At 42.6% G+C, this 12,163-nt stretch overlaps 1 non-coding gene across 1 annotated transcript; it reads right to left on the bottom strand.

Moving 5' to 3' along the window:
• Nucleotides 1-6,913: 6,913 nt before the first annotated feature.
• On the bottom strand, nucleotides 6,914-7,078 carry LOC141418417 (U1 spliceosomal RNA). The gene has a single exon (XR_012443051.1). It is a non-coding gene; the product is annotated as a U1 spliceosomal RNA (small nuclear RNA).
• Nucleotides 7,079-12,163: the final 5,085 nt, after the last annotated feature.

The following is a 12,163-nucleotide window of genomic DNA, read 5'->3' as shown; positions in this document are numbered from 1 at the left end:
GGCCTCATTGGAGGTGGGAGCCAGTGATCAGCAGAAGGAAAAACCAGGACGGGGGCACTCCACGTAGGGTGCAAGAAGAGACTGGGCATCTCCTACACTACAACTGCACCACACTATACTTAGGGGTGCCCTGAAAGTGAGGCTGTTCCTCTGAGTGTCTACTTTGCACGGAGAGAGAAATGGCCCAGGGTAAGGGGGCACACAGTTCCTGGGCTGTTGAGTTGCCCGTTGTCTTGCTGGTTGGTCAGTCTCAAACGAGCAAGATTGGAAAGTGAGAAACTTGGCAAGAATCATATGGATAGGAATATAGCAGCCATGGGTGTGGGTTTCATATCCCGCGTCAGTGCTCACCATGAGCAGCCCTACAGGATGGGCATTAAACAACCAGTGCACAGGAGTGATCAGTGGGTATCAAAACCCACTCCATCACCTGCCCTATAAATGTCCAGCTGGTCAGCAGGACCTTCAACACAGGATCACCCTCGATGAGGACAACTGGTCCTTGTGACCAGTTCATTATATCCATGTCGTCTCACTCTTGAAAGACCAGTGGCTCACCTGTGAGGATTCAGCCATGTTTCTGGTATGGCTTTGCCTTTCCTACCCATATGTCCTGGTCGGGACCACTACCCAAAGCAGTGTGAGGTCCAATGTCATTGAATTCCACATAGCATCACCTTGTACATGGTCACTCAGTTTATATCTAAGAAGGTCAGGCCTGTCCAAGACGCACTGGATCTGTCATGAACTCTATCAACCCAAAGCTGCCATCTTGAGGGAACCCTAGAAGACCTGAGTGCAGGATATACCTCTACTCTAGGGCCATATATGGTGCTCTGTCTTCAACTGATAAAAGATACTGACCCAAGGACTCAAGGCTGAAATGAAATGACGAAGGCCCTGCTGTTCATTATTCTCAATCTTCCACCCCATCCCCCAGCTTCAGAGGTCTTGTTCCCCTAAGGGGAAGCTGCCAGCAGGGGGCACAGTAAAAGACCCACTAAACTGAAAAGTACAGCTGTGACTTGATCATTAGGGGTTCCTCGTCCCCACAGACCATCCGGAAAAGAAATGAGTTTCTATGCTGGCAGGGACCCCAGGGAGTCAAGGTCAAGATTCATAAGTGGCGTGGGGAATAATACCTGTGGAAAGGACATCTCTCACACACATATGGTCACTACGATTGGCAATGTAGCACCTGGAGCCTGAAAAGATGTGTTCAGACACCTCAGGGGTGAAGGTCAAGGAGCTCACAGGACTGTCCTATGGGAAGAGTGGTTCTATAAGAGGCGCTCAAATTGCTTTTGCTGAAAAGCACTGACTCCTTATTTGGACACATGAGTTAACTAAAAAGAAAAGCCTGGCATCCCTGCCTCCCTTTTGAATCTGTCTTTGCTCTAAGCCTTTCTATTTGCAGTCAGTTTGCAATCACCTTGGATTCCAGAGAGGACAGAACTGATAGCATCTTTATGACAAGGGACTGAAACTTCTGCTAAGGAACTGCAGAGTCTTGCGAGACAGACCACCCCTCCAAATGAGGGCAATTACTTATAACGATGAGGCTGCACCCTAAAGCAGGAGCAATCATCTCATGGGAACCAGATGGCTCCCCTCAAGTGATGACCGTGATGACATCTCCTCCAGAACCCCTCTGAGAACACTTGGACTGAGATAATGGTCAACCAGAACTCAGAGGTGACTGGGACTATTTAACTATACATACCTTTGTCCCATGTCCCCAGTTCTTCTGTCTACACAAACCTATAGCTCATGTCTGTACCCCAAAGATGGCTGAAGATGAAGTAAGTGCTTATTCTGCCTCTTCCCATGGCAAGTCTCTCCCATTGTGTAATAAACCTCCTTTCTCTGCCTTCACCACGCCTCTTTATTTGGTGTTTAGGGGCAGATGGCCATACCTTACATATTGGAATCTCAGGAGTTTGGGCCTTGAGTCTGAAACCCTGGTTTCAGTTCCAAAGCCACCTACCGAATGGGAAGGGTCCCAATAGCTGAGCTGCCCCCCATGAATGGTGAACAGTCCCAGTACACCCAGAACACTTAGGAAAGTCTCAGAAGAGGCTGCAGAGCCCAGCTGGTCTGACACAGCGAGCATGTCCAAGAGCTCTGTCACCACTCCCTACTGTCACCAAGACAGTAGCTGTCACCAAGATGGTAGCTGAGGGCAAACTATGAAGCCAGAGGGAGAACAAGGGGGTCTCAGTTGTGACAGGAGAGCAGAGAAGCCTGGACAGAGTTGCCACTGGTGAACAGATGAGCCATCTCTGTCTCTGAGAGGAAGCCATGGGAGCTCCAAAGAAGAAAGTCCAGCACAGCCCCACAAGACAGGAGGGTGGCACTCAGAGGACAGAGGAGAATCCCCAGAACTGTTTGAGATGAGAGAAAACGTAAAAAGAACGGAGCTCAATGTAATCAAAATTCAAGGATTCTATGATTAAACTGCAGACTGAGTTTAAAGTTAAAAACAAAAAAGAAACTTTGAAAAGTAGAATTAGAACTCAAATAGCGTTATTATAGAGAAACAGAAAAGACACTCTTAATAATCCAATTACTGGTAATTACCGAGAAAATTTTATAGTGTGCAATTGACATAATAAAAATGAATGCATATAAAAAGAAATTAAAACTGTTAGAAGGAGACTGACTATAAAAAAAAAGAGAGAGACAGTTTATCTTAAGAACAATTGGTATTCCTAGAAGAAAACCCAACAAATGGAACCAAATATGTGTGCAGAGGTATAATGTAAAAAATATGTACTGTGTTGAAAAAAAATGAATAGACCTGCCACAAACAAAGCAAAGCAAACCCAAAAGAGTACAATGTGTTTCAGAAAAAGTTGATACTGAAATCTCAACACAAATGTCCATCCCAATTAAGTTATTAAACTTGAACGTTGAGAGAAAAGTTCACACGTGCAAGCAGAAATCACAAAATCACAAGTGATGGAAAATTCAGGCATGACTCAGACTCAGCTACAGGAACATCCAGAGCCAGACAAAAGGGATCCGTGTATGTGTTTGAAGAAAAAACCTAGGTGAGCAAAGGTGATTAACCAAGCTCAAGTCATTCCTGCGGTGATGGCTTGAATCTGAAAGGTGCCTCCAACCCTCATGTGTTCAAGTCTTGGTTGTCAACTGAGGGGAGTTTGGGGAAGGTTGAATCCTGAGGGCTCTGGCTTCATTAATGGATTAACCCACTGATGGAGTCATAATTTGATGGCATTATTGGGGATATTACCAGAAAAATGGTCCTGAAAATTTACCTCAGTTCTTGCATCCAGCAAGAGAAGAATTCAAGCAAGATGCAAAAATTCAGTGAAAGTAACAGTAAAGTTTATTAGGAATGGATACACTTCCAACAGAGGGAAAGCAGGTTGTCTTTAGAGTGAGAACAATGGAGTGAGACGGGAGAGAAAGAGAGAGAATTTTCTGTTCCCCATGCAAGAAATGAGAGCAAAATCTCAAAATGGTAGTCCACATCTCCTAGTCTTATACTGGAGAGCTGAAGGAATACTTGTGGTCAAAGGTCATGGGTCCCTGTGGCTGAGATGGCTGTTAAAACAGGGAGGGGTCATTTTGCATCCTGGGGTGATTTCCTGGGTTTGGGTCATTGTCATTGAATAATTTACTAGTTCCTGCCCTAACTGACAGAAAATTTCTGTTGGAAATTCCTAAACTTTGCTCTGTCTAGCTCTTAGGTCTTGATGTTTAGGACTTGGATTACTCTTGGGTCAAGAGAGGATTAAGGTTAGGGTCTGTCAGTGTGTCTGTGCTCCTTCTGCTGTATAGGTGCACAGATAAACGGCTGGAATTGCATTTGCCTAAGGTGGTGGCACTTAGGCGATGTTTAAAATCTTTCCTCATTATATATTTCTCCCTTGTTTGAAGTCTTTCTGATATGCATGGTCAATTTGTAGAAAAACAACTGAAAGAACAATGTCAACACATGAAGTGATTTTCGCTTCTGGTGGGGAAGGTGCTAATGGTTTGGGGGGAAATTTTGATGTTTTGCCATCTGATGAAATTTAAAAGTCAAAAATATATTTAAGAAAAATAAGATAATCACGTAAAATTGAAATAAAATATAATTTCCAAATCTGCAGAGGAGAATAATAAAAGTTTTAGTAATCAAATATAAAACAAAAAGAGGGGTTGAGAGAAGAAAAGAAAAACAACTCAAAGAAGAAGAATAAAAAATAAACTAAAGCCGTGCTCCAGTGGCTTACGTCTGTAATCCCAGCTACTCAGGAGGCAGAGATCAGGAGGATCACAGTTCAAAGCCAGCCCTCACAAATAGTTTCCAAGACCCTATCTCAAAAATATTCAAACCAAAGAGGCTGGTGGAGTGGCTCAAGCAGTAGCACACCTGGCTAGCAAGTGTGAGACCCTGAGTTCAAGCCCCAGTACAGCCAAAAAAAAAAAAAAAAAGTAGAATTTCAAGATTGAACAATTCAAAGACACACAACCCAACTCAAAGTGAGTGAATGACTTGGAAAGACACTTTGCCTTTCCAAGATGGTCTATGAACACATTAAAGGTGCACGTCAGCAGTCACTAGGGAAATGCAAATCAAAACCATATGGGATACGACTATCTACCTATAAAGATGGCTAATTTGTCTTTAAAAACTGGTGACTTCAATTGCTGTCTAAGATACAGAGCTGCAGGAAGACTCAAGCATCACTGTGGGAATGCAGTCTGGGAGGGGAGCCATGAAAAAGGTTGTCCATTTCTTGCAAAGCTGAACATGCCTTGTGATCCAATAATCCAAGGATTAGGTATTCGACCAAGAGAAATGAGAACGTACATCCTCACAAAATCATGCATACGAATGTTTATAGCAACTCTAATCACAGTCACCAAAACACCGGAAGCAAGGTGAGTATCTTCAGCTGTGACTAGATAAACAAATTGGGGTATGGGTGTCCAACAGACACTGTGCAACAACAGAAAAAGAGCAAACTCTCAAAAGTACAGCAAGGATGGATTTCAGAAGCTCTGGACTAAGGTAGATACAGCCGTTTGGGGTGCACACTGTGCGAGTCTACTCGTTTCAGAAAAGGTGGATGAGAACGGTTGAGGATGGAGAGAGAGGGAAGATGGCAGGGAGGGAGGTGATGTATACTGAGGGTGATGGTGGTTATAGTTGCCAAAACTCTACACCAAAATGCGTAACTATCACTGAATATGAATTGAAAATAAATAGAAACAGCTTCAAAGAACAACAGTGGGAATAAAGGTGAGAGAACATTACAGGTGCCCTGAAGATAATTTTTAATCGTAAGAAAGCATAACTTTATGCTAGTAGATTTGTTTAAAAAACTGAAAACTCTTGAGAAAAGATAAATTTACTAATATTGAATCACAAAACTAGAATGGACAAAGAATCATTAAATAATTTGTATATGTGCCAACCAAGAATCTCCATCCTAAATAGATAGAAAGCCCAAATCTTTCCTAGGTGTCAAACATAACCACCCCATGTTATTAAAATAACAAAAAAACCAGGCAGGCGCTGGTGGCTCACACCTGTAATCCTAGCTACTCAGGAGGCAGAGATCAGGAGGATCACGGTTCAAAGTCAACCTGGACAAATTGTTCAAGAGACACTATCTCAAAAAAAAATCACAAAAAAGGGCTTAAGGAGTAGGTCCTGAGTTCAAATCCCAGTACCACAAAAAAAAAGGACTGGTGCTCAAATGGTAGAGTGCCTGCTTAGCAAGAGTGAGACCCTGAGTTCAAATCCCAGTGCTGCAAAAAATAAATAAATAAATAGTAGAATACAGAAAACTATCCAAGTCAAGTTATGGGTCTACTTTAATTTCAATACTAAAGTCAAATAAAGACAACACTATAAAATAAGTGTACATATGTATCTATATATCACATGTGTATATATATATATATATATATATATATATATATATACAAATTATATCTAAGACCATCAAGAATCTTGAGTCAAGATCAACACACAAAAATCAATAATTCTTTTATAGTCCAACAACAAACCATTAGAAAATGTCATTTTGTAAAGTGCCACTCAGAGTGACTCAAATCAGCTATAAACATAATGCAGCTGTTTAGTGTATTTATTAAAAATATTTAAAAGAATATAAAAATACCAAAGTAAATGAGAAGATATACCACATTCATGGACAAGAAGAATCACTATCTTAAAGATGGTCTATTTTCCCAAATTGAACTCTAAAATCAAAACCATTTCTATTAAATTCCTTGGTGATCCGATCCTAAAATTCATACTGAAGTGAACATGTGTGGTCGACAAGACAATTTTAAAGACAGTGTGCAGAGGGGGATGAGTCAGGTGATAAGATTGGGTAAGAAGCTGACATCTTTGAAACAAGGTGGTATGACATAAGAAGACGCAGATTAGTGGACAAGGAGCAAACGCTGTGACAGGCACAGGCAGACATGGGCACATGACAGACAGTAGAAATAGAACAGTTGAGAAAGGTGAACTGTTCAGAAAATGGTGCTGGGAGGGTGGTGTGTCTAGCTATGCAGACGATCTATGTATAAACATGCAATGTGTGTCAGTACATAGGTCTACGTACTAGACTACTGTGTCTATCTACATGTACGATCTTTGTACAGGCATGGAACTTAGATATGTGTGCATGTGTATTTCTACAAAAAATATACAGATGCATTGATGTACATCTGTGTGTGTGTAAGGATATACATATTTGTAACACACATGCATATATATTACTACATTTCACTATTTACATATGCATTCAAGGACGTATACAATTACAAATGTAAAAAGATTTAGAGAATTTCTTTTCCCCCATCTTTATTGAGGTATAATTGACAAAGTAAATTGCATAGGTTTAAGGTGTGCAACAGGATGTCTTTTTTTTTTTAATACCAGGGAAGAGCACAAACACAGTCCCCCACTACCACAAATTATGCAGTCGAGGTTTCCCACATTTGGGGAAATCGCAGGAGTCATCACATCTGGCGTGCAATGGATAAACCTCACTCTGGGAAAACCACCTTCATGATCATGGTATCTCCCCTGCCAGGTAAGTATAGGATGTCTTGATATATATATATATATATATATTAGACTGAAGAGAGGCACAGAAGGACAGAGGGAGGCGGTTCTCCATCAGCACAGGCTTTATTCAGGAAAGAGAACCTGTGTGTGGGGGGGTCTCCAGCAAGACAGCCAGAGCCCACTGCTGAGCGCAGACTTGGGGTGGATACAGGGGGGAGCTGGTGGAAAAGTAGCAGGAGGGTCACTGGGTGGGAAAATGTTCCTGTGAGTCACTAAGGATGCTGTTGCTGGGCAACCAAGGAAGATAAGCAGTGGCTAGTCACTCATCTGCTCAATGGTTCTTCATGCCCACCTGGAGATAAAGGTCAGTGTTTGAGGTCAGGTGGGGAGTTTCCAGCAAGCCAGCTACAAGGTGGAGAGGTTGTGGTCCTAACATGGCTGCCTTTACCGTTAACCCTACAATGTACATATGTTGTGAAATCCTTACCACACTGGAGCTAGTGAACACAGGAGTCTCCTCACACAGTCACCTTCTCTTTTTTGTAGTGAGAACATTTTTGATGCACACTCAGCAAACTCCAAGTGCACAGTCCTGTACTATTAACGTCAGCTCCCCTACTATCATCACACACCTACACCTTATTCATCTCATCATTGAACGTTTGAGCCCTTGGACCAGCATGACCCATCTCTCCCACCTCCAACCCTTGGGAACACAATTTCACTCTTGGTCACTGCGAGTTCAACATTTCTGAATTCTACAATTAAGAGAAAATAAATCATACAGTGTTTGTCTTTTTTCTGCCTGACTTATTTCTCTTAGCATAATTCTCTCATGTTTTATCCACGTTGTTGAGAATGACAGGATTTCCTTTGTATGGCTGAGTAATATTCCTTTATCCATCCATCCATCCATCCATCCATCCATGGATGGACACTTGGGGTGCTGCCACCCCTAGGCTATTGTGAACAACGCTGCAATGAACATTAACCAACCGGTATGTCTTCAGTGTACTCATATCATTTCCTTTGAATATTCGTCCAGAAGTGGGATTCTTGGGTCATATATATGACAGTTCTACTTTTAAGTGTTTGAGAGAACTCCATACTGTTTTCCTCAATGGCTGTACCAATTTACATCCCCCTACGTCCCCTCAACAGGGAGCCAGTTTCTCTTTTCTCCAATCTTTGCCAAAACTTACATCTTTTGACAACAGCCATCTTACCACGCGTGAAGTGATGCCTCACTATAGCTTCGATTTGCACTTCTTCCTGTATCTTTTCATACACCTGCTGGCCATTTGTGGTCTTCTTTATGAAAGTCTGCTTCTTTACGAAAACTTGGTCAGTTTTTCTTTTACTATTGAGTTGCTTGTGTTCTTATATATTGTGGATATTAACCCTTCATCGGATATAGGGTCTGCAAATATTTTCCCCCTTTCTGCCATTCCTTTACATTGGGCTGATTGCTGCCTTTGCTGTGAAAATCTTTTACTGTGATGTAATCCCACTTACCTACTTTTGCTTCTGTTGACTGTGTTTTTGGTGCTGTATCAGGATTTTGTGTGTGTGTGTGTGTGTGATACTGGGGTTTGAACTCAGGGTCTCACGCTTGCTAAGCAAGCCCTCTTATTGCTACAGCCTCTCCACCAGCCTTTTTTTGTGATGGATATTTTTTCAAGATAGGGTCAGGCTGGCTTTGAACCATGATCCTCCCGATCTCTGCCTCCTGAGTAACTAGGATTACAGGTGTGAGCCACTGGTGCCCAGCTCACATTTCCTGAAACACAGTATAAAACATACATACTATCAGAAAGAAGAAAATGATAAATTTGATTACATTAAAATCTCAAAACTTCTGTGGCCAAAGATACCATTACAAAGTGAAAAGATAAGACGCAATTGAGAACTATGCATCCCAACACAGGGCTGGTGGAGTGGCCCAAGGGCTAGAGCACCTGCCTAGCAAGCGTGAGGCCCTGACTTCAAATCCCAGTGCCACCAAAAAATAAAAACTTGTTTTAAAAAAGTGCTGACAAGAGAAATACACATCCCAACTCATACAACCAACATCTTACCAGAATCAAACCTTCATGAAGAACTCCTACAAGGCAGTTAGAAACAAATAGTTTAATGGTAACATTCTCCAAAGTTGAAATCCCAATGGACCATAAGCCTATTAAATGCGACTTAATTTCACTAATAGTCAAGAAAATGCAAATCAAAACCAGATGCAATTTACATCAGAGCACATTGTCAGATTTGGTAACATTTTTAAATTGTAATAGTTGCAATTGAGGGAAAATAAAAACATGCATAAGTCATCAGTGAGAATGAAGATGGATACAACAATTTGATGAGGCTGACTGTAGTGCACACACTCCATGGTCCAGCAAGTGCAGTTCTGAGTGTAGGCTGGGAAGGAAGATGCATGCCAGTCAGGAGGACCTGACCGAGGTCATTGATGCAACATAAAACCCATTAATAGGAAGATAGGTAAGTAACGGTGGTCTGTTCATGCAATATGATATAATCCCAGCAGGATAGGAAGATAGGTAAGTAACGGTGGTCTGTTCATGCAATATGATATAATCCCTGCAGGAAAACAAATGGGCTGAATGTCTACATCTCAACAGGGATAAATCTCAAATAAATAGCAGGTATGTGTTATTGCATGACATTGTAAGGGGAGCAATGACAGTGGTGACTCCATTTTGGGTGAGAGAGGCACTTTAAAAGCAGACGTCTAAAGAGGCATGGGAAACAATGGGCTTCTCAGAGAAATAACAAACCCCTTACCAAAATAACAAGATGCAGCTCCACAAGTGGGTAGGGGGCCCCAAGGCCAGGATGAGTTGGGCAAACATCCAAGGCCAGGACGAGCTGACCAGACCCTCCTGGAATGTCCAGTTCCATAAGGAGAAGTGGACAGGTGGTTGGATTTAATGAGAAGTTGACTAGGCACCAACCAATCACAAATGTAGTTCAAGGTGGAACAGTTAGACCTAAGCCATTTAGTGCCCTATGTCACCTCCTAGACTTCAGCCATCCTTTGGCTTAGCTCTTTCACTAAGTCCCACCCATCAGGGAGCTTTGCTGTCTTTTCAGTAAACGTTGTGCTTGCTTTAGTCTTAACTCCTGGGCCAGCGTCTTCAATCGACGACTGTGCCAGGATCTCATAAGATCAACAATTCAGTATCAACACCATTTCCTAGTGAAAATGCATGAAGCAAAAATATCAAAACTTTGGGAAGCAGACATTCCATTTGGGGGAGGATGTAAGGGCACCTCTATTCATAACTCTATCCAGAACAATTTTCCTTCAGCAAAAGGACAGGAAAGAAGAAAGAAAAGGATAAAAAGATGGATAAATGACAAGGACATCATATTGTTATATCCTCCCCCCTCCTTGTTTTGTTTGGGTTTTTTTGTTGTTGTTGTTAGAATCATTTTATAACAAAAACATATGAAGAAGGGAGAGATGAGGGAAAGGAGGTGCAAAGAAAATAGACATTCACCAGAATGTTTACAGCAGCTATCTTAGGGTGGAGCATTGCAGGGAATTTTCTTCATTTATTTACATTGGTTTTTTATATTTTCTACATCATCTCCAGTAAGCATGTAGGACTTTTACAAGCTGAACAAGAACAATAAATGCTCTTTTTTTTTTTCAAAGCACCTGGCTAAGCTGTAGTGATTTAAAAGCCTGACTTGTGGGAGAGACACCAGTACTCTGGACACCCTGCTGGCTCCCAGAGTGCCTGGTCCAAGACTGGTTTCTGCCACAGCTAAGGGAAGTGTATCAGTACTTCCACCTCAGCCCTCAGGAGTAAGAGCTCAGGAGCCTCTGTCCCTCTGCCAGCCCCCCAGAGGGCAGGGCTGCAGCAGGAGACAGAGGCCAACACTGTTCTGAAAAATCTCTGAAAACTGAGGTGACACCACACAGCCAGGTCATCACAGGGAGGACATGGACAGGTATCCCCTACAATGGCCAGCACATGAGCAGAATCCAGTGTGCCCAAAACCACACAGTTTGTCCCCTGTGACTTTCACCCTCACTCCCTAAAACAATTCTGGGAACCCTTAGGGTCTTGCCTGCATTCCACAGGGGAGAAACTGGGAGAAAGTTAACTCAGGCAGGGTCACCCAACTAATCAGAGGGAGCAGAGATCACATGCCAGAAGGCCACCTCATGCCCTAATGATAGAATGTAAGGCTAGGAGAGAATTAATATGGACAGGGTAGACCATTCCCCAAGGTCCTAAACCCATAGAGAGAGCAGCCCCAAAAGGAGAGACAGGGCAGGGCCATCTTCTAAGAGGGTCCCCCAAGTATCATCAGACAGCAGGGGTCCTTGTAAATGAGAGAACTTGTGGGTTCATTGTGCCACTCCACCCTCCCCCCTCTTAATTATCAGACACTTACCATTGGTATCCAAGAAGCTTAAATGCCTTAGAAAAAGCTCCAAGAGCAGAATGAGAAAACTCCTGTGTTCTCTCCATCTGTCTTCCTGATTGCTCTTGACTCGATTTCCTGGACAGGATCTGTGGCAGTCAAGCTCAGACTGCTCATTCTTTTACCATCAAGAAAAACGCACAGTACTTTGAACAGCAGGGGCCTCTTAAGATCTAGGCAGGAGGCAACCCATGGGGCAGCTATTCCAAAAGTGGGAAATGCTCTTGGAGGCCCTGCAGGAGGCTCAATGACAGCCCAGTGAATCCCTGAGTCCACAGGAGGAAGTCCATAACATCTGGTCCATCTCCCGACCTTCCCTGCAGGAGCCCTGAACCTGCCAACCCCAAGGTTCGGCCCAGCTCCCACACTGGGCACCTTCATCTCCTACTCCACTAGGCAAGTTCCAGGAAAACTGGAACTGCCTGCTTTTTATTGTTGTTTTTGATGAAAGTGCCCAGATTTGTGAATAGTGGTAACTAATTTTCCATTAATTTTTTATTAGAAAATATTAGTTGTACAGGGAGGATTCATAGTGACAGTTCCAAATAGGCTTATATTGTACATTGGTTAGGTCGCCCCCACCATCTCTCCCCCTTGACTCCTCTCCCCCCCACTTAAAGCCATTGCAAGAGATTTCTTTGTTCTATTTCATATATGTATATG

Source organism: Castor canadensis, chromosome 16, assembly GCF_047511655.1.
Source record: "Castor canadensis chromosome 16, mCasCan1.hap1v2, whole genome shotgun sequence".
NCBI classification, from domain to species: Eukaryota; Metazoa; Chordata; class Mammalia; order Rodentia; family Castoridae; genus Castor; species Castor canadensis.
This window is presented reverse-complemented; position numbering and strand designations above follow the sequence as displayed.